Source organism: Choloepus didactylus, chromosome X (genome assembly GCF_015220235.1).
Source record: "Choloepus didactylus isolate mChoDid1 chromosome X, mChoDid1.pri, whole genome shotgun sequence".
Lineage (NCBI taxonomy): Eukaryota > Metazoa > Chordata > Mammalia > Pilosa > Megalonychidae > Choloepus > Choloepus didactylus.
Genome location: NC_051334.1, coordinates 22703575 through 22727355, shown reverse-complemented (window position 1 = coordinate 22727355; position 23781 = coordinate 22703575). Strand labels below are relative to the sequence as shown.

The following is a 23781-nucleotide window of genomic DNA, read 5'->3' as shown; positions in this document are numbered from 1 at the left end:
GAAACCCAGAGTCATATAATCTTAGAATTTGAAAGAAGTCATCTGACCCAATCCCAGCCTCAGGCATAAATCCCATGTAGCCTTGTATATTCCCATTTTTATACTTCCACTGATAGGTAGCCATCTTTGGACAGTTCTGATTTTTTAGAAAGCTATTATACTTAGCAAAAATGTATCTCCATGTAACTCCTGTACAGTGTGGTCTTGATCCTGCTTTAGGGATCAGAAAAAACAAATCCAGTTCCTCTTTCACATCACATAATACCCTTTCATATAGTAACTCAAAAGCAGTGGTTTTAAAATTTTGCTGTACAAATTAATCACTTTGGTAACTTGTTAAAATGCAGAGCCCTAGGCCCCATCCCAGAATCAGCATCTCTAGAGAGCGGGGCCGGATGTCCATTGGATGTGCTATTAGAAAGGAGACTAGAGGGTGAGCAGCCAGAAAGCCACACCTGTCCTCTAGAGACTTAACTTTGAGTGGTTTTATTTCTCTGCATGGACAATTAGAGGTAGAACAAAGTGAGACTATGTAAATATTCATCTCATTTTTCAAAAAATATTTTGGACCAGATCTCATCATATTATGTATACAACCTTAATTTCCTTCTTCATTTTAAAAAATCTTTATTGGGTATATAGTTTTTAATTATGAAAGTGATGCATGTTTGTTGTAAAAAAATTTTTTTTTAGATAAATATTTTTTAAAGTCTCTCTTACCCTCCACTCCTTTCCTGGAGATAATTTCTAGTAATAGTTTGGTATATCATTCCGGACTTTTTTCCTCTGTGTGTGTATATGTGTATGTGTGTGGGGGTGTGTGTGTGTGTGGGTATATCCATCTGTGCTTTTGGTTTTTTGACAAAATGGAATCATATTCCTCATATTGGTTTTTTTTATTTTTTCTTCAATTTTATTGAGATATAGTCACATACCATATAGTCATCCAGAGTGTAGAATTGTTCATAAAGTTGTACATTCATCACCACAGTCAATTTTTGAACATTTTCATTACTCAAAAAAAAAGAATAAAAATAAAAGTAAAAAACACCCAAAACAGCCCATCCCCCTCAGCCCCCCCTCCCCCCATTATTCAATTACTTTTTTGTCTGCTTTTCCAATCATCTGTCCATAGAGTGGATAAAGGGGGTGTGAGCCATAAAGTTTTCTACAATCACATTGTCACATAGTATAAGCTATATAGTTACCTCATATTATTTTCAAGTACATTGAAAAAACTCCATGAGGGCACATAATTACAATTTTATTGCCACGCCTAAGGAAATTAACACTAATTCCTTAATATTTTCTAATATCCAGTCAGTGTTCAGATTTCTGTGATTGTCTCCTTAACAACATTTTTCAGTTGATTTGTTTGACTCAGGATCCAAACAAGGTTTGCCTGGTACATTTGGCTAATAGATCGCTTACGTCTCTTTTAAACTGTAACAGTTCCCTCTCCCTCATTTTACCCCTGCCTTTTATTTGCTGAAAAACCTGGCTTATTTGTTCTTTATAATTTCCTGTGTTCTGGATGTAGCTGAGTGCATCCATTTAGTGTCATTCATTCATTCTGTTTTTCTTTTGGTCCCTCTCCTCTCTGCATTTCCCATAAACTGATAGTTGGATCTGAAAGCTTAATCAGACATAGGTTCAATTTTTTTGGTAAGAATATTTCATAGTCTGTGCTCTATTTAGCAATTATACGTTGAATTAATTAATTAACTTACTTTTTTTCACTTAATATATTGGGTATTTCTTTCCTTGTCAGTAATTACAGATCTACTTCATTCCTTCTTTTGTAGCTGCTTACTAATTTCCTAGGATGGACTACCATGATCTATTTAATCCTTATTAATATAAATTGTTTCCAGTTTTGAGTTAACAATGCAGTAAATCTATTCAATTCTTAAAGAAGTCCCAAACAGATTAATAAACTAGGATAGAAAAGGTAGGCTAGTTGTTTACATGTTTAATTGCAGAATTTTTGGTTTTATATTAAAAGATCAAGTGAGTAGTCACCAGCTTCTAAAATATTTATAAACCTCTAATTGCTAAGTATATTTATTACAAATTAGGAAAAAACAATCTAGAAAAGGTTTGCTTTGTCTTTGGTGTCTGTTTGGATTTATGTGTTTCATTCCAGAAAAGAATGATGGGGGCGAAGTGAGGAAGGGTATATACTACCAGACTGACAATGATAAAATCATGCTTTCTTCCAGGGATAGTCTGTGGAAGGAGAGAAGGGTGATGTGTGCTGTGCCATTTAGGCGTTTATTTTTCATTTATTCATCCAGCTATTTATTATGCTCAGATGCACAGTTGGTTGAGACTCTGAGTGTAGTATTGCTGGAACAAAAACCTCTCTGATTTTTAGTTTACCTATCTGTAAAATGAGAATAATCAGTTTTCTCTGGTTCATTATGGTCCTATGGTAATGAAATGGTAATGTAAATATTTTACATGGTTTCCCTATTTAAAGAATTTTCAAAATGCAAAATTTCAGAGTTGCTTTTTAAAAAAATTTTGGGCACAGTTCACTTATGTTTTTCTTTTCTTTCCTTTAGTTATAGGTAAACATTGGAACCTCCATACAGTAAATCAGTATTTCTGCAGAAAAAATGGCGGAGAAGTCAGTATTGAATGTAATAAATTGGCTTTTTCTTCTTCATGAAAAACTATACTAGCCCTCTCTGTTAACTTGGGTGATGCCATGTTACAAGTGGACTAATCAGGAATCTTTTCACCTAGAGATAATATACAAGCCTTAGAACTCCTTGTTCTGATGTTGCTATTTATGTACACAATTAAAATCTCAAGTAAAAAAACCCAAACTTGTCCTGCTGTCTTTTCTACTATTATTGAGTGATGTTTTAAGCCTGTCTTGTACCCATGTATATGTGTGTACAGATTGTGTGTCTCTGTGTGTACAGGTGTGTGTGTTAAAGAAAACAGTTAACTCTTTTCAAGACAGTGTCAGCTGGCCAAGGAACAAGGCAGTCTGCACCAAGTAGAGTGGAGAAGAGTGGCTCTAGAGCTGAGAGATAATGTTTCAATAACCAACACAAGAAACCAAACTTGTGAGTAATACAATTTGCCTGAAACTGTCATACAAAAGAAAATAGTAACAGTGACCCCTTGTCTCTTGTTGTGTGCCTTCCCCTCCTCATTTGTACAGATCTTCTGGTTCTTGATGCCATTGGGAAATTCAGAATTAAGTAGCGTATGTCCTCTGCCAGGGGATGAATGGATATGTGTTTGTGTGTATTTGTTCTCTGTATGTATGCCCTGTATTCTCCTCCCTTTTGGCCCCTGAATGCACAGCTCATTGAAATCTGCATTCCCATTGCTGGTGGGAGCAGCAGGAATCTCTTTTGACTTGTCAGCCTGCCGGGAAGGATGGCGGGGGAACAGTATGTGAAAGAGAATTCAGAATTCCCAAATTCTAAGCAGACTTGGGAATTACAAATCTTTGTATTCTTGCATCTTCAATTTAATTCCTAATTGTTGACCTTACACAACTGATAACACTTTGTAAAATAGCAATGTATGAATGGAACATGGACATGTTAATGTTACATATATTTAACATAGCCAAAATGGCAGGAACAGTGCCAACATTGCTATAGGTTTAATAAGTTGAAACAAATTTGTCCCTAGAATAAGTCCTCCAGGCCCCCAGAAATCTTATTTCCTTTCATGTTGAAATACTTTTGTGTTATTGTGCAGTCATCCTAATATATTAAAGCTGTGCCTAAATTACAGTATTTCATTGTGAATATAGTATTATTATTTCAGGTTTTTTCCATTTGGCTTGGCTTCCTACATTACCTCCAGAAAGTGGGAGTTCCATGAGTTTTCTCATTCTTGAGATTGCTTGATCTAGAGAAGATTAAGAAGAAATGGGCTTCACCTCAGCATGTTCTGGAGATCATTAATCAGTAAGTCGGTTTTTTTAGTTCCTCCTGACTGTAAGGCATCACTTCCTGTTTTGAACCCTTTAATCAGTATTGAAACGTTGCTTTAAAACCTCTTAACTCTTCAGTGCGGGTGGAGGGAGTAGGCATCTCAGAGCCTTCTAGTAGAGTCTGCCTTGTACTTAGTACAGTAGGGAAATCACCTCCCACCCGGAATCTCTTGGTTGCCCTTTAAACTGTTTTCAATTTGTAGATGACTACCCAAAGATCTTTTCCTGTCATGTCTGTTTGTACCCAGTGCTACCTTCTTTTCGTATTTAATACTTCTTGTCTTCCATTCATCCTTTGAACTGTATGGAATGTAAAATATGCATATTATAATATCTTTTATTTCTCTAGTTCTTTATACTTTTCAAAGTGCTATTTTATATCTTCTTCCCTATCTTAGAAAGTGTGTACTGTTTTTCCTCTGTCCCAGGGTACTACTCTCTACTTACAAGTATACTTTTTATTCCATTTCTTTATAAGCATTTCTCCTTATAATAATATGAATATCAATTCAGGTTGTTATTTGCAACTTAATCAACATGGTTCTACTCTAAATAACTTAAAGGACTTTGGAGGGTACATTATCCACCATACAGAATGATTTAAGCTCCTCTGAGGAGATCAATGTAGTATGGTCTGTCCTGTGGTAATGTAGTAGTTGGATTCCCAAAGAAAACGATTGCATTGGCAAAAGTCAACATTTAAAAGCAGTTGCTTTAATGGAAACAAAAGGGACTAGGGACACCAAAATATGTTTTCATCAGTCTCATCACCTTTATCACCCCTTGAGACAAACCTCGAGTCAGCTGTGTCCACCAAGGCAGTGGAGTGGCATGTTCCTGGGCCACTGGGGCAGGAGCTTTTGTCCTATGTGCGATGCTGGGTCCTGATGCAGTAGGTGACCCATATAATGCAAAGCATGTTCCCTACCAGATCAATCACATTATATCCAAGCAGCCTAAAGAAAATTCAAACTGTAGGCAAAATACCTGTGTTCAAATATACAGAAAGAAAAATGTAACTTGTTCAAGGTTAAACAGCAAATCAGAGACAGAATTAGGCCATGTAATCTGAGTATTACTGATTTTTATTAGTGTAAGAATATAATCCAGACTCCTTAGATTTATCAAAACAAACAAACAAACAAACAAAAAAACACAAGAATTATGTTCTCCTCCTTCTCCTGTCTTAATTAATGCGTTTTGAACTAATCTTTTGGGAAAGGCCTAATATTTAGAGAACAGTTTTTCAGCAGTATTTGTACTTACTGTATGAGCTCAGTGATTCACTGTGAATGTAAAAATTTTTACTTTTTAATTCAATGTATCCAGTCTATTGCAAAAACCACTGTCGGGGGACCAGAAATAATTTGTGGGACAAACTGAACTTTCATTGACAACTCCACTTTAATTCAAAGGCAAATATTTGAAGAAATAGTTTACTTCACCACTGGTTAGAAGAAACTTGCTTGAATTTCTGTTTTTTTTTTACCCTGTAAATCTCCTGTCTGATGCTTTGTTTCTCTTCTGGTAGGTTCAAGTTTGAAGTTAATAATTAGCCAGCACATGGCACTAAAGGTACAATTAGGTCAAACTCCAGACTTGACCAAAGTTCAGGCTCATTTGTATTTATGAAATGATAGCCAAGGAAATTTCTGGGTGGAGAAAATGTTTGTTTTCCTAAACAAGCATGTCAGAACTTCACATTTTGTTCATTTAGCCGAACTGAATAAGTCACCTGTATTTCACGGGTAGGGGCCTTTATCTTTTTTCTTTCTTAAACAATATAGACATTTACTCTCCCATTTTCCAAGAAGTCCAGAGGAAGGTTCAAGGGTGGTCGAGGGGCTCAATGAGATTGTCAAGGTCCAGGTTGTCTCTGTCCCTTCACCCTGCTGTCCTCGCCCCTATGACAATGTTCCTTTATGGTTGCAAGATGACCAGAGTAGCTCCAAGGAATCACATCATCACACAGCAGTGTTCACAACTAGGAAGGGGGCAGTTTCTCCTCCCTCATGTTTTTTTTCTTAAACTTTTTATTTTGAAGTAATTTCAGGCTTAACAGGACAGTTGCGGTAACAATACAAAACCCCTACAGATGAGAAGTTAATGCTTAATCAGTACAGAATTTCTGTTTGGGGTGATGGTGAAGTTTTGGTAATGGATGATGGTGGTGGTAGCACAACACTGAATGTAATTAACACTACTGAATTATATATCTGAATGTGGTTAAAACAAACAAAACAAAACAACAACAACATTCAGAGAACTCCAACATACCCCCCTACCCAGATACACATATCCACCTAAAATGAGTATTTTTAGGCATTTGCCATACCATTCTGTCTGTCTACCTATTAAACACATTTGAGAGTAGGTTGTATGCATCATGCTCCTTGGACACTGCTTCCTTGTACATTTCCTAAGAACAAGGATATTCATTTATGAGACCACCTTAAGTACAGTTATCAAGTTTAAGAAATTTAACATTGATATAAAGCTTACAGTCTATATTCCAGTTTTTTCATATGTCCCAATAATGTCCTTTTGAGCCTTTTCTCCTCCATTATTAGATCCAGTCCAGAATCATTGATTACATTTAATTGTCATTATCTCTGTAGTTGCTCTTTTTTTGAAACATTGTGGAAATATATATAACATATATTTTACCATCTCAACTACTCCCAAGCATGCCATTCGGTGGTATTAATCACAGTTAGAATGTTATACTACTCTCACCTCCATCTATTACCAGAACTCTCTCATCACCCCAAACAAAAACCCTATGCCCATTATGCATTAAGTCCCCATTCCCCCTGCCCCCATCCCTGGTAATCTGTTTCTACTTTCTGTCTCTATGTGTTTGCAATTTGTAGATCTAGATATTTCATATAAGTGAAATCATACAATATGTGTCCTTTTGTGTTTGAGTTATTTCACTCAACATGACATTGTCAAGAATCACCCAGTTGATTATGTATCAGGACTTCATTCCTTTTTAAAGCTGAATAATATTCCGTGGTATGTGCATACCCCATTTTGTTTATCCATTCATCTGCTGATGGACATTGGGGCCTTTATCTTTTTAATCAACTTTAGAGTTTCATTGCTGGACTTTAGCATGGCTCTGAAAGGCAAAAGAATAGCAAAAGACTGATTATGGTTTGTTAATTTTCTTGGGGTATGGTAGGAACGTGTTGGAAGCAATGTGGTTATTTTAGATTATTTGTTTTTCTTATTCCTTTGTTTGGATATGGTTTACTAATTTTCTTGGGATATGGTAGGAACATGTTGGAAGCAAAGTAGTTATTTTAGGTTACTTGTTTTTCTTAATCCTTTGCTCTGTTTTGTTTGAAATGTTGTGAGTTTTTTGTTTTAATTTTATGATAAATAAAGTTTAAAAATTAAAAAAAAAAGAATAGCAAAAGAAGTGATTCTTCTCCCTGCCTCCCTCCCACCTGTCAAATAGTTCTAAAATTCAGTATCCATATAGTCAGTCTGTATACCCTCTCCTCTCAGGTGTACCTCGTAAGACTCCCCCTTCAGCGCTGCCTTGTCTCTGGGAAGGTAGAGGACAGGGGAAATAAAAAGGGAAAGGCAAAGATGGAGAAAAATACAATATTCAAAGGCTGCTCCCCACATTCAAAAGCGAAGTCATCCTTCAGATGCCTAATGACGCAGTACTGGAATTTTGTTAGGAGCGACCCCCAAATTTGAGTATGGTAGGAGAAATGTTTTTAAATGCTTTGTTTACTACAGGAAAAATACCAGCTTTTAAATATCAGTCATCTAATTTATCTTCCATATTCCTTCTAAATTATGAGAAAATGGCCTCCAATTACAGAAAGACTAATTTCCTTGAGGCCAAATAGTGTTTGAATATACACATTACTTTCTCCTGAAACCCCAAGAAGACAAGAGGAAAGGGATTTTTTGGATGGCATTAGTCATACAAGGAAAGGATGGGGACAGGAGACAATGGGATTCCTGTGTTTTTTTTTTTGCAATAGACTTAGCAGAACTGTTTCTCTTGAAACTCTGTGCCTGTACAACATTGACAAATAAAAACGAAGACAAATTTTAAAAACAAATTATAGGAAAAGCAAAGAAAAATTAAAACTCTCATTTATTTTGCAAACGTTGGCTCCTTGTGTCTGCTGAGGCCCTTCCTGTACTTAATGCATTTATGATGTATTTCTCCCCATTTTAAAAAGTTTTAGAAGGTTACAGCTGTGTTTTTTTTGTGTCTGTGGCAGTTTGCTGGCCATATCTCTGAGTCGTTTTCTGAATCTTGCATTAGGAATGCAACCCTCAGTTTTAGCATTGCTCAAGAGGGAGGCTCCAATCTGCTTTGGAGTGTGTTCTCAGTACTGGAAGGCTCATGGTTTGTAAGGAAAAGCTGAGACCGCTTAGTGTATGGTTAACGTGACCGTCGTTCTTCTCCAGAACCAGGAAGGGGCACTGGTGCTTCCAGGGCGTCTCCTGCTTCCCACCCTGCACTTGCCTCCTGTGTGAGGGTGGGGAGGAGAGCATGTATTCCTTTCTGCTACTCCTCTCCATCTCACCTAGTAATTTCTGGTCTTTTTTTCTATTCACTTTTTGTTACTGGCTCTTTGTGGTTCTGTGACCTACAGATGCTTAACTAATAATGAATACATTTCTTTACATGATTGCTGTTTTCCTCTTGGGACACCTGTTTTTTGTTGTTGTTTTTTAAATTCAGTTTTATTGAGATATATTCACATACCATACAGTCATCCACAGTGTACAATCAGCTGTTCACAGTACCATTCATCACCACAATCAATTTTTGGACATTTTCATTACTCCAAAAATATAAAAATAAAAAGAATAAGAAAAATGAAAGTGAAAGTAAAAAGGAACACCTAAAACATCCTACCCCCCCCCCACCCCAACCTATTTTTCTATTAATTTTTGTCCCCGTTTTTTTACTCATCTGTCCATACACTGGACAAAGAGAGTGTGAGCCACAAGGTTTTTTTTTTTTTTTAATTCAGTTTTATTGAAATATATTCACAAACCATACAGTCATCCATGGTATACAATCAACTGTTTACAGTATGATCATATAGTTATGCGTTCATCACCACAATCTATTTCTGAACATTTTCCTTACATCAGAAAGAATCAGAATAAGAATAAAAAATAAAAGTGAAAAGAGAATACCCAAACCATCCCCCCATCCCACCCTATTTGTCATTTAGTTTTTACTCCCATTTTTCTACTGATTTTTTTTCCAATTTTTTAACTTTGTTTATCAAAAAATTAAAAACAAACAGGCAAACAACAACCAAAAAAACCCCACAACATTTCAAACAAAGCAATGGATTAAGGAAAACAAATAACCTAAAATACCTACTTTGCTTCCAATATGTTCCTACCATGCCCCAAGAAAATTAATAAACCATGTCCAAACAGAGGAGTAAGAAAAACAAATAATCTAAAATAACTACATTGCTTCCAACATGTTCCTACCATACCCCAAGAAAATTAACAACCCCTAAGAAAACAAAGGAATAAGAGAAAAAAAAAAACCTAAAATAACTCTATTGCTTCCAACATGATCTTACTATATCCAAGAAAGTTTACAAACCATAATCATTCCTGAGCATTCCCATAACATTGAGATTACCCTCCATAGTTTATCTGTTCTTATTAGATTATCATTCCCCCTCCACTAATTGGTATCTCTAGGTCCCCTACATTCTACAGTATAAAACATTGTACATTTTTCACAGAATTCACATTAGTGGTAACATACAATATCTCTCTTTTTGTGCCTGGCTTATTTTGCTCAGCATTATGTCTTTTTTTTTTTTTTTTTAAATCTTCATTTTATTGAGATATATTCGTATACCACGCAGTCATACAAAACAAATCGTACTTTGGATTGTTCACAGTACCATTACATAGCTGTACATTCATCACCCAAATCAATCCCTGACACCTTCATTAGCACACACACAAGAATAACAAGAATAATAATTAGAGTGAAAAAGAGCAATTGAAGTAAAAAAGAACACTGGGTACCTTTGTCTGTTTGTTTCCTTCCCCTATTTTTCTACTCATCCATCCATAAACTAGACAAAGTGGAGTGTGGTCCTTATGGCTTTCCCAATCCCCTTGTCACCCCTCATAAGCTACATTATTATACAACTGTCTTCGAGATTCATGGGTTCTGGGTTGTAGTTTGATAGTTTCAGGTATCCACCACCAGCTACCCCAATTCTTTAGAACCTAAAAAGGGTTGTCTAAAGTGTGCGTAAGAGTGCCCACCAGAGTGACCTCTCGGCTCCTTTTGGATTCTCTCTGCCACTGAAGCTTATTTCATTTCCTTTCACCTCCCCCTTTTGGTCAAGAAGATGTTCTCCGTCCCACGATGCCAGGTCTACATTCCTCCCCGGGAGTCATATTCCACGTTGCCAGGGAGATTCACTCCCCTGGGTGTCTGATCCCATGTAGTGGGGAGGGCAGTGATTTCACCTTTCAAGTTGGCTTAGCTAGAGAGACAGGGCCACATCTGAGCAACAAAGAGGCATTCGGGAGGAGGCTCTTAGGCACAACCATAGGGAGGCCTAGCCTCTCCTTTGCAGCAACCGTCTTCCCAAGGGTAAAACCTGTGGTAGAGGGCTCAACCCATCAAACCACCAGTCCCCTATGTCTGTGGTCATGTTAGCAACCATGGAGGTGGGGTAGGCGAATACCCCTGCATTCTCCACAGGCTCCTCAAGGGGGCACTACAACTTTTTTTTTTCCTTGTTTTTCTTTTCTTTTTTTTTTTTTTTAACTTTCACTTCTTTTTTAAATCAACTGTATGAAAAAAAAGTTAAAAAGAAAACAAACATACAATACAAGAACATTTTAAAGAGACCATAACAAGGGAGTAAGAAAAAGACAACTAACCTAAGATAACTGCTTAACTTCCAACATGTTCCTACTTTACCCCAAGAAAGTTACCTAATATAGCAACATTTCTGTGAACTTGCTCCTACTATATCCATCAGAAATTAACAGAGCATAGTCATTCCTGGGCATCCCCAGAACATTAAATGGCTTATCTGTTCTTCTTGGATTATTGTTCCCCCTTCCTTAATTGCTCTCTATTGCTAGTTCCCCTGCATTCTACATTATAAGCCATTTGTTTTATATTTTTCAAAGTTCACATTAGTGGTAGCATATAATATTTCTCTTTTTGTGCCTGGCTTATTTCACTTCGCATTATGTCTTCAAGGTTCATCCATGTTGTCATATGTTTCACGAGATCGTTCCTTCTTACTGCCGCGTAGTATTCCATCGTGTGTATATACCACATTTTATTTATCCACTCATCTGTTGAAGGACATTTGGGTTGTTTCCATCTTTTGGCAATTGTGAATAATGCTGCTATGAACATTGGTGTGCAGATATCTGTTCGTGTCACTGCTTTCCGATCTTCCGGGTATATACCGAGAAGTGCAATCGCTGGGTCGAATGGTAACTCTATATCTAGTTTTCTAAGGAACTGCCAGACTGACTTCCAGAGTGGCTGAACCATTATACAGTCCCACCAACAGTGAATAAGAGTTCCAATTTCTCCACATCCCCTCCAGCATTTGTAGTTTCCTGTTTGTTTAATGGCAGCCATTCTAACCGGTGTTAGATGGTATCTCATGGTGGTCTTAATTTGCATCTCTCTAATAGCTAGTGAAGCTGAACATTTTTTCATGTGTTTCTTGGCCATTTGTATTTCCTCTTCAGAGAACTGTCTTTTCATATCTTTTGCCCATTTTATAATTGGGCCGACTGTACTATTGTCATTGAGTTGTAGGATTTCTTTATATATGCAAGATATCAGTCTTTTGTCAGATACATGGTTTCCAAAAATTTTTTCCCATTGAGTTGGCTGCCTCTTTACCTTTTTGAGAAATTCCTTTGAGGTGCAGAAACTTCTAAGCTTGAGGAGTTCCCATTTATCTATTTTCTCTTTTGTTGCTTGTGCTTTGGGTGTAAAGTCTAGGAAGTGGCCGCCTAATACAAGGTCTTGAAGATGTTTTCCTACATTATCTTCTAGGAGTTTTATGGTACTTTCTTTTATATTGAGATCTTTGGTCCATTTTGAGTTAATTTTTGTGTAGGGGGTGAGGTAGGGGTCCTCTTTCATTCTTTTGGATATGGATATCCAACTCTCCCAGCCCCATTTGTTGAAAAGACCATTATGACTCAGTTCAGTGACTTTGGGGGCCTTATCAAAGATCAGTCGGCCATAGATCTGAGGGTCTATCTCCGAATTCTCAGTTCCACTCCATTGATCTATATGTCTATCTTTGTGCCAGTACCATGCTGTTTTGGCAACTGTGGCTTTATAATAAGCTTCAAAGTCAGGGAGTGTAAGTCCTCCCAGTTCGTTTTTCTTTTTTAGAGTGTCTTTAGCAATTCGAGGCATCTTCCCTTTCCAAATAAATTTGATAACTAGCTTTTCCAAGTCTGCAAAGTAGGTTGTTGGAATTTTGATTGGGATTGCATTGAATCTGTAGATGAGTTTGGGTAGAATTGACATCTTAATGACATTTAGTCTTCCTATCCATGAACATGGAATATTTTTCCATCTTTTAAGGTCCCCTTCTATTTCTTTTAGTAGAGTTATGTAGTTTTCTTTGTATAGGTCTTTTACATCTTTGGTTAAGTTTATTCCTAGGTACTTGATTTTTTTAGTTGCTATTGAAAATGGTATCTTTTTCTTGAGTGTCTCTTCAGTTTGTTCATTTCTAGCATATAGAAACATTACTGACTTATGTGCATTAACCTTGTATCCCGCTACTTTGCTAAATTTGTTTATTAGCTCTAGTAGCTGTATCGTCGATTTCTCAGGGTTTTCTAGATATAAGATCATATCATCTGCAAACAATGACAGTTTTACTTCTTCTTTTCCAATTTGGATGCCTTTTATTTCTTTGTCTTGCCGGATTGCCCTGGCTAGCACTTCCAGCACAATGTTGAATAACAGTGGTGATAGCGGGCATCCTTGTCTTGTTCCTGATCTTAGAGGGAAGGCTTTCAGTCTCTCTCCATTGAGTACTATGCTGGCTGTGGGTTTTTTATATATGCTCTTTATCATGTTGAGGAAGTTTCCTTCAATTCCTACCTTTTGAAGTGTTTTTATCAAAAAGGGATGTTGGATTTTGTCAAATGCTTTTTCAGCATCTATTGAGATGATCAATTGATTTTTCCCTTTTGACTTGTTAATGTGTTGTAGTACATTGATTGATTTTCTTATGTTGAACCATCCTTGCATGCCTGGAATAAACCCCACTTGGTCATGGTGTATGATTTTTTTAATGTGTCTTTGGATTCGATTTGCAAGTATTTTGTTGAGGATTTTTGCATCTATATTCATTAGGGAGATTGGCCGGTAGTTTTCCTTTTTTGTAACATCTTTGCCTGGTTTTGGTATTAGATTGATGTTAGCTTCATAAAATGAGTTAGGTAGTATTCCATTTTCTTCAATGTTTTGAAAGAGTTTGAGTAAGATTGGTGTCAGTTCTTTCTGGAAAGTTTGGTAGAATTCCCCTGTGAAGCCATCTGGCCCTGGGCATTTATTTGTGGGAAGATTTTTGATGACTGATTGGATCTCTTTGCTTGTGATTGGTTGGTTGAGGTCTTCTATTTCTTCTCTGGTCAGTCTAGGTTGTTCATATGTTTCCAGGAAATTGTCCATTTCTTCTACATTATCCAGTTTGTTGCCATACAATTGTTCATAGTATCCTCTTATAATTTTTTTAATTTCTTCAGGATCTGCAGTTATGTCACCTTTTTCATTCATTATTTTGTTTATATGGGTCTTCTCTCTTTTTGATTTTGTCAGTCTAGCTAGGGGCTTGTCAATCTTGTTGATCTTCTCAAAGAACCAACTTTTGGTGATATTTATCCTCTGTATTGTTTTTTTGTTCTCTATGTCATTTATTTCTGCTTTAATCCTTGTTATTTCTTTTCTTGTACTTGGTTTAGGATTGGTTTGCTGTTCATTTTCTAGCTTCTTCAGTTGATCCATTAGTTCTTTGATTTTGGCTCTTTCTTCCTTTTTAATATATGCGTTTAGTGCTATAAATTTCCCCCTCAGCACTGCTTTTGCTGCATCCCATAGGTTTTGGTATGTTGTGTTCTCATTTTCATTCGTCTCTATATATTTAGCAATTTCTCTTGCTATTTCTTCTTTAACCCACTGATTGTTTAGGAGTGTGTTGTTTAACCTCCAGGTATTTGTGAATTTTCTAAGTCTCTGATGGTTATTGACTTCTAATTGTGTTCCATTGTGGTCAGAGAATGTGCTTTGAATAATTTCAATCTTTTTAAATTTATTGAGGCTTGTTTTATGTCCCAGCATATGATCTATTCTGGAGAAAGTTCCATGAGCACTAGAAAAGTATGTGTATCCTGGTGATTTGGGATGTAATGTCCTGTATATGTCTGTTAAATCTAATTCATTTATCAGATTGTTTAGGTTTTCAATTTCCTTATTGGTCTTCTGTCTGGTTGATCTATCTATAGGAGAGAGTGATGTGTTGAAGTCTCCCACAATTATTGTGGAAACATCAATTGCTTCCTTTAGTTTTGCCAGTGTTTCTCTCATGTATTTTGTGGCACCTTGATTGGGTGCATAGACATTTACGATTGTTATTTCTTCTTGCTGAATTGCCCCTTTTATTAGTATGTAGTGGCCTTCTTTGTCTCTCAAAACATCCCTGCATTTGAAGTCTATTTTATCTGAGATTAATATTGCTACACCTGCTTTCTTTTGGCTGTAGCTTGCATGAAATATTTTTTTCCATCCTTTCACTTTCAGTTTCTTTGTGTCCCTGTGTCTAAGATGAGTCTCTTGTATGCAACATATTGATGGTTCATTTTTTTTGATCCATTCTGCCAATCTATATCTTTTAATTGGGGAGTTTAATCCATTTACATTCAACGTTATAACCGTGAAGGCATTTCTTGAATCAGCCATCTTATCCTTTGGTTTATGTTTGTCATATTTTTCCCCTCTGTCTATTAATATCCTTTATTGTACCCATACCGAATCTCTTTAGTACTGAACCTTTCTCCAAGTCTCTCTGTCCTTTCTTTGTTTCTCTGTCTGTAGGGCTCCCTTGAGTATCTCCAGTAGGGCAGGTCTCTTGTTAGCAAATTCTCTCAGCATTTGTTTGTCTGTGAAAAATTTAAGCTCTCCCTCAAATTTGAAGGAGAGCTTTGCTGGATAAAGTATTCTTGGCTGGAAATTTTTCTCACTCAGAGTTTTAAATATATCGTGCCACTGCCTTCTTGCCTCCATGGTGGCTGCTGAGTAGTCACTACTTAGTCTTATGCTGTTTCCTTTGTATGTGGTGAATTGCTTTTCTCTTGCTGCTTTCAGAACTTGCTCCTTCTCTTCTGTGTTTGACAGTGTGATCAGTATATGTCTCGGAGTGGGTTTATTTGGATTTATTCTATTTGGAGTTCGCTGAGCATTTATGATTTGTGTATTTATGTTGTTTAGAAGATTTGGGAAGTTTTCCCCAACAATTTCTTTGAATACTCTTCCTAGACCTTTACCCTTTTCTTCCCCTTCTGGGACACCAATGAGTCTTATATTTGGACGTTTCATATTATCTATCATATCCCTGAGGTCCATTTCGATTTTTTCAATTTTTTTCCCCATTCTTTCTTTTATGCTTTCATTTTCCATTCTGTCATCTTCGAGGTCACTGATTCGTTGTTCAACTTCCTCTAGTCTTGTACTATGAGTGTCCAGAATCTTTTTAATTTGGTCAACAGTTTCTTTAATTTCCATAAGATCATCCATTTTTTTATTTAGTCTTGCAATGTCTTCTTTATGCTCTTCTAGGGTCTTCTTGATTTCCTTTATCTCCCGTACTATGGTCTCATTGTTCATCTTTAGTTCTTTGAGTAGCTGCTCTAGGTGCTGTGTCTCTTCTGGTCTTTTGATTTGGGTGCTTGGGCTTGGGTTATCCATATCGTCTGGTTTTTTCATATGCTTTATAATTTTCTGTTGTTTTTGGCCTCGTGGCATTTGCTGAACTTGATAGGGTTCTTTTAGGATTTGTAGACCAATTGAAGTCCTTATCTCTAATTTATCAGATCTACAGCTTCGTGGAGTACACTTTCTCTAACTAACCAGCAGGTGGCGTCCACAAGCCACCTGTTCTCCACAAGCCAGTTCTCCCCTGCTTAGCCTTTTTGGTGAGTGGGGGAGTGAGTCTTGTGGGGTCCAATTGGTGTACCAATCTTGCGTGTGTAGTTGGTGTTGCCTGCCCTGTATATGGGGCGTGTTTCTGGGCAGTCAGGGAGGGGGTGGTGACTCTAACAATCAAATCTCCCCGGTGATCCTAGAGTTTTAAAGCTGCTGCAATAGTCTAATCCTTCAGTTCAGTCCTGCCACAGTTTGTCTCTGCGACTGACCCACAAGTCCTTGGTATTGGCGTATGGCTCCTGAGACTTGCAAGTGGGCCCCTCTTCCAGGCCGTGCACCCCGGGTCCTCTGTTGAGGGATGACTGTGCTATGTCACAGGTGAGTGCCATCCCCCCAGGGCAGTTCTGGGCTGCTGGGCTGTGTAGGGAGGCTCCCAGTCTGCTGAAATGATGGCTGAATGGGGCTTTGTTAATTCACACTGCTCTACCTTCCCAACTCTGGGACAATCAGCTGAGGTTGCAGGGAAGGCTAATGTCCACGCCCAGTTTTGTGGTGTGTGCCTGTTATTTGAAGCACTTCCATCACACTGGGTTGTCTGGGGCAGTTCTGGGCTATGGGGCTGGCGATGGGCAGGAGTGTTTCCTGTCCACCAGGATGATGGCTGTGAGCGGACACCCCCCTTTTCTTGGGAAGTTGTGGTGTTTAGTGAATTTTGTCAGCCACTGGATTATTGCGTTTTGTCTCAGAGCTCTCCTAGTTCTGCTGTTGAGTTGACCTGCCCAAATAGCAAGTCTTTGAAGCTTTCTGTATTGGGCTTCTTAGAGTAATTGTTTTAGAAAAAGAAAAAAGGATTAAAAAAAAAAAAAAAAAAAAAAAAAACGGGCCCTCCTCAGAGATCTAATGGGTTATTGAAATGCTAAGAGACAAAGCAACCAGGGCCATTAAGGAAAGGTCCACAGGGCAGAGAGATCAGCTTTTCTTCGGGATTTGCATATGCGCCTCAGGGCCCTTCCCCTTTCTATGTTCACCAGAACTCCAAAAATCCTCCGCTTTTATTTTGGAGTTTTTCGTGTTGTTTTTTTTCTATGCCTGTCTCCTCTCTGCTGGGCTGGCTGCTCTCAGATTCTCTGGTGTCTGGTCTCAGTCTATCTATGGTTGGAGTTTGAATCAGTAGAATGAGTTTCCGATAAGAGCTGCCACTGCAGTTCTCCCTTCTCCTTCCCGGAGCTGACAGCCCCTCCTCCCCCGGGACTGAGCCTGGCAGGGAGGGGCGCGGGTCCCCTGGCCGCAAAAACTTACAGATTTCGCTGATCTCAGCAGTTCCACGTTTTCATGAGTGTTGTATTAAGTATGCCCAAAGTCAGATTGCTCTGTGGTGTCCAGTCCATGCAGTTCCTGGCTTTCTACCTACTTTCCTGGAGGAGTAACTAAAACATACAGCTCACCAGTCTGCCATCTTGCCCCGCCTTCCGCCACAAGGTTTTACAGTCACACAGTTACACCATGTAAGATACATATTCATACAGTCGTCTACAAGAATCAAGGCTACTGGGTTGCAATTCGACAGTTTCAGGTATTTCCTTCTAGCTATTCTAACACACTAAAAACTAAAAAGGAGTATCTATATAATGCATAAGAATAACCTCCAGAATGACTTCTTGACTCTATTTGAGATCTCTCAGCCACTGAAACTTTATTTTGTTTAATTTTGCTTCCACCTTTTGGTCGAGAAGATTTTCTCAGTCCTACGATGCTGGTTCCAGGCTCATTCCTAGGAGTCATGTCCAGTGTTGCCAGGGAAATCTGGGACATCTGTTCTTGTTACTCATTTCTAGAAAGGATGTGAGGTTCAGGGAAAGCTTGTATACTTTCAAAATCGTTCAACTTGTTGGAACTCCTATTGAATTCACCGTTACTCTTACCTTTCTGTAGAAGTAAACTTCCAGGCATGAAAATCTTTTTCTCTGAACTCTTGGCTCACTTTGTAGATTTCTTATAGCCTTATACATGTTCTATTTTTGTTATTTTACACCTGACTCCTATAGTAGACTGTAATTTCTTTGAGGCCAGGACAGGCGTCTTTTTATTCTTAGTGTTCCCACAATGCTGACCTAACTCAAGGTCTCATGGAAAGGAGCAGCTGAGGGTATTGAAAACATGAACTTAATGTACCTAGGCAATGGGTTTCACACTTTTTGTGTATACTAACACTAACTTTTTTAGGTAGTGTGATGGTTAATTTCATGTGTCATCTTGGCTTCATTATGGTGTCCAATTGTTTGGTCAAGGAAGCACTGGCCTGATTGTTACTCCAAGGGTATTTCATAGATGGATAAGTATCTATAGTCAGTTGATTGCATCTACAGTCAAGAAAGGAGATTGTCCTCTACAATGAGGGGAGTCTCCTCATCCAATCAGTTGGAGGTCTTAAAGCCAGAACTGATGATTTCAGATGTTAGAAAGAATTTCTCTCTGTACTTCAGCCAGTCATCATCTCCTGAGTAATTCAGTGTCACCTTCATTGGAGTTTACAACTTGATGCTTTTCCTGGGGAATTTAACTTCACTTTCTTCTAGTTCCCAACTTGTGTCCTGTCCTATGGACTTTGGACTTGCCAATCCCCTCAGTTGTATGAGCCAATTCCTATAATAAATCTCTTAGTATTTACATATATAGATATATAGATATATGTCTCCTGTCTGTTCTGTTTCTCTGGAGAACCCTGACCAATACACCCACGCAATGGTTTTACATTTTTCAAGTACACTAACTTTTTTACATAAGGAAGAAGAGTAGTCAGAGGAAGCATGCCTGGTAAAACAAGGGACATTGGTTTTGGGTGGATGATTTTACTAAGCTAGGACCTAACTCATGCTTTCTCTGTGCAATCACCATTTTTCCCTTGAAACACCAGCAAAGGTTAGCCTAGGGTTGGTCTTTTGGGGCATCCTTGATGTATTACTCTAGTTCATTCATTAATGTTGTTGTATAGAATACATTTAATGTCTTATTGCTTTCAAGTACAAATAGGAATATGACCATCTGGCTAAGTAAAAGTAGTGCCAGTTGAGATACTGTATGCCATGCTTTAATTAATAGACATGTTCAATGTTGAATTAGTATCAGTTTGCATAATACAGTGTGTCACTGTCCTTTAAATATTTATTAAGTAGCTTAAACATTCACCATACAATATTTTCTGTAATAATATACTTACATTTTTTATTCATAGACAGGTAAACTTCACCTCACTGAAATTATTAAAAATTCAGAATATTAACATACGCCAGTTCTGAGTATTTATGTAGGTAAACTTCAAATTAGAACTTGAGTGGGTGGCATGGCCTCTGTGAAGAAACAAATTAACATAGCAGGCCTGAGACTGCTGTCTAGAAAAGCCTGCTTGCAGGGTTGGCCCTGAGGAAACTCAGCTTCTAAAATGTTCCCTGTGATAATCAGTCTGGATCTCCAAACTGTGCTGTATCAGATCACATAGACTGTTTGTACAAGCAATTGTGATTTATGGGGAATACCTGCTTTCCTTATGAGAGTCTGGAATTTTGCTAGTTGCTGGGCAGAGAATGCCTACGTGACCAGCCCCCAATAAAAACCTTGGATGCTTAGTCTCTAATGGGCTTCCCTGTGCAGAAGCGTTGCACACATGTGGCTGCATTTTTTTGCTGTAATAAATCATAGCCATGAATGTGTACAACCTTATTCTGAGTCCTGTGAGTCCTTTTAGGAATCATTTGTTTGATTTATGTTATGCCATTTTCCCTTCAGCTTTAGAGCAAAAAAATAAATAATAGGACTATTATATTTACATTAAATATTTCCAGGTCATGAGACATTAAAAAAACAGTTTTAGTCATCTTCCTCAAGCAAAGAGAAAGTAGTTTTTGAAAGCCATAGAAAACTCTAAGCTCCCTTGTTAAGACCAAATTAGTGATTGGATTTTTTTTTTTTAATTCTCACAATAGAGTCTTTCTTCCTTCCCTCACACTATGGAGGCAAGCTGTTTGGACTGGTTCATAAGTAAATAGGTCATAAACTGCACTCTATTCAAAAGTGACGAGCATATGAAAGCATTTATTTGTCCTACAGAGAGAGCACTGGCTTATTTCAAATATTGTTCTCAGCTTAGATCAGAATGCTAAAGAGCACACATTGCACATTTTGTATTAAACACAATAGTTTGTTTATTTTTTGATGGTACCATAAATATTTCCCAGGGAAAGCACTACCAAATAGGTAAGACTTTTAGAAGATCATGTGGGATCATAGACATGAATGTTGGAGCTAAAACTTTAAAACTCTCAGAAGAAACCATAGGAGTAAATCTTTGTGACCTTGGGTTAGGCAATGGTTTTTAGATACAACACTACAGGCACAAGCCACAAATGAAAAAATATATCAGTTGAACTACATTAAAATTTTGTGCAGCAAACAATACCATCAAAAAAGTAAAAAGACAGCCCATAGAATGGGAGAAAATATTTGCAAATCATATATTTGATAAGAGATTTGTATCCAGAATATATAAAGAACTTTTGCAACTCAACAATAAAAAGAGAACTCAATTTAAAAATGGGATTTGAACAAATTCCCAAAGAAGATGGGCCAATACGCGCATGAAAAGATGTTCAACATTGTTAGCCACTAGAGAAATGCAAATGAAAACCACAATGAGATACCACTTCACACCCACTAGGATGGCTTAAATAAAAAAAGACAATAACACATTTTGATGAGTATGTAGAGAAAATAGTCGGGCAGTTCCTCAAAATGTTAAGCTGTTACCATGATACCCAGTAATTCCACTCTTGATATATACCCAAGAGGAATGAGAACAGAAATCCACACAACTTGTACACAAATATTTGTGGCAGTATTATTCATAATAGCCAAACAGTAGAAACAACCAAATGCCCATCATCTGATGAATGGATAAACAAAATGTGGTATATCCATAAATGGAATAGTATTGAGCCATAAAAAGGAGTGAACCTTTTTGTACATCGATGCTATAATATCAATGAGCCTTGAAAACATTATGCTAAGGGAAAGAATCCAGTCATAAAGGGACGTATATTGTTTATATGAAATTTCCAGAATAGGCAAATCCAAAGAGATGACAAGTAGATGAGTGGTTGCTTAGGACTTGGAGTGGGGGCGGGGTACAGAGACAGGGAGGGAATGGGGCTGTATCAGACAGGGTGCAGCTATGAAACAGAGTAAGAGGAGATATATATTAAGAGGTTTATTGCAAGGAATTGGCTTAGGCAATTACAGGGGTTGGTTAGGCAAGTCCGAATTTCATAGAGCAGGCCTCAGAAAAGGCCAGCTGGAACTCTAGGGCATGAGCTGAAACTGCAGTCCACAGGTGGAATTTCTTCTTTCAGGAAATTTCAGTTCTGCAATTAAAGTCTGATTGAATCAGTTCTACCCAGACTATCTAGGATAATCTCCCTTACTTAAAGTCAACTGATTATAGAATTTAATCACATCTACAAAATACCTTCACAGCAACACATAGATTAGTATTTGATTAAATAACCGGGACTGTAGCCTAGACAAGGTGGCATAAAACTGACCATCACAGGGGGAAATGGGTAGTGATTGCTAGTGAGGTTTCTTTTAAGGGGGACAAAAATGTTCTAAAATTAGATTGCGGTGAGGATTACACAGCTCTGAACATACCAAAAGACCACTGTACCCTTTAAATAGGTGAATTGTGTGGTATATGAATTTTATCTCAATAAAGATGTTTTCTAAAAATTTTTATCTCAATAAAGATGCATTGCCTGAGCAGCACCCCTGTAATCTGAACTCATCACTGACACCCAGTTCTGTACCATACAGTATTGCATCTGTACCATATAGTCTCTAAAATGAGAATGAGGAAATTTCTCTTAAGTATAACCAAAATGTATTCAGGGACTTCAGGTGGTATTGGCTTATTTAATTTCACTAACCTATTTCTAGGAAACTGATGATATTTAGAGATAGGTTTACATGATAAAAGTTTGAGGTAGAGTTGATGGATTTATTTTTTCCAATTAACTAAGACAACTGCCAAAAGTAACTAAAATCTGATCTTGGATCACAGAAAAGTGATGCCTGAGTGCTTTTCAGGAAAGCAGCCCAGAGCCCAGAACTGTGGTACCCACCTGGCTGTGTGCCCTAATGTACTCTGAGGCTGCCTGGCCCCACTTTCAGACTGTGAGTGAAGAGAAGAGAAGAGTATCCGATGAGCTGGAGTGTTCAACCCCCTTGGCCATTCCCACTTCCTGGTTTACTCCTTTCCTCTCTTAGCATCAGCCTCTGGTTTTGATACAGATCAAAAGTGTTGGGTTCTCTGCCTGATGCACTCATATGACCAGTTCCTGAGACACCAGGGTTTCAAAGAGAAAAAGAGTGTATTGCTAGGTGCAAAGCAGGAGATCAGATGGTCAATCAGCCTAAAAATCTGCAGTAACTCAAAGTTTTATAGTATCAAAAGATAGGCAGATTTTAGGATAGTAAGCACCATGGCTTAAAATGAAGGGTTAGAGATGATCTAATTATTGAGGATGCACAGATTGATTACATGCTTGGTCACAGAACATGTAAGAAAATTGTGGCCTTAATATGATGATAGGCGTGATTTTTTTTTTTTTTTATCTTCATTTTATTGAGATATATTCACATACCACGCAGTCATACAAAACAAATTGTACTTTCGATTGTTTACAGTACCATTACATAGTTGTACATTCATCACCTAAATCAATCCCTGACACCTTCATTAGCACACACACAAAAATAACAAGAATACTAATTAGAGTGAAAAAGAGCAATTGAAGTAAAAAAGAACACTAGGTACCTTTGGATAGGCGTGATTTTTAGTATTATAATGAGGTATAGGTCACTTTTAGGTTGAAGTTTAAACGACTGCACATGTCAGGCGGGCCAAATTTGGTTAGATCCGGCTCTAACAAGATAGTTTTGGAATTTGCATGGGTTAGTTCTGGGCTGACTCAAGGCCCTTCATTAATAAACATTAGGGGCTGCCTTTAGTGATCATAAGACTCCAAAGTTGAAAAACAGGATAAGGTGGTACAAGTCGGGGTCAGTCACAATGTTTTAACAATCACAAGATAAAGACTACATAGTTATACAGTCATTATCAAAGATCAGGGCAGCTGGATTACAGTTCAGAAATTTCAGGTATTTTCCTCTGGCTATTCTAACATACTTGAAAATAAATAGAAATATCTATGTAATGATTCAGTAACCATAATCATTTGTTAAATCCTAATTTCTCAGTTACAGTTTGTCACCGTTGACACATTCACCCAGGGGCAGGGGCAACTGAAACTGGTGAGGTCAGGCAGCCCAGGGCCCACCTGTGAGCCTTTCCTTGCCCTTGCTGTTCCTTCTGCCGGGAATGCTCTTGTCTTAGCCCTGTGGTTCTCAGTCGGGTGGTTCTGCCCTGCAAGGGACACTTCACAATGTCTGGAGGCATTTTGAGTTGTCATGACTTGGGACAAGGTGGTGCTACTGGCATCTTGTGGGTAGAATTATCTGGTCCAAAATGTCTGTAGTGCCAGGTGTGAGAAACCCTGGTCTAGACCTTTGCAAATCTAGCTCATTG

General features: G+C 37.8%; 2 protein-coding genes across 2 annotated transcripts in view; one reads left to right on the top strand and one right to left on the bottom strand.

The window, feature by feature from the left end:
• Positions 1 to 2900, top strand: part of APOO (apolipoprotein O) — a 94444-nt gene extending 91544 nt beyond the window's left edge. Inside the window, exon 9 of the mRNA XM_037822544.1 lies at positions 2568 to 2900. The gene's annotated coding sequence lies outside the window, so the exon portion shown is untranslated. The remainder of the gene's footprint in view (positions 1 to 2567) is intronic.
• The window catches only part of LOC119523721 (zinc finger X-chromosomal protein), a 725297-nt gene that overhangs the window by 438342 nt on the left and 263174 nt on the right, over positions 1 to 23781 (bottom strand). The gene's annotated exons all lie outside the window — the stretch shown is intronic.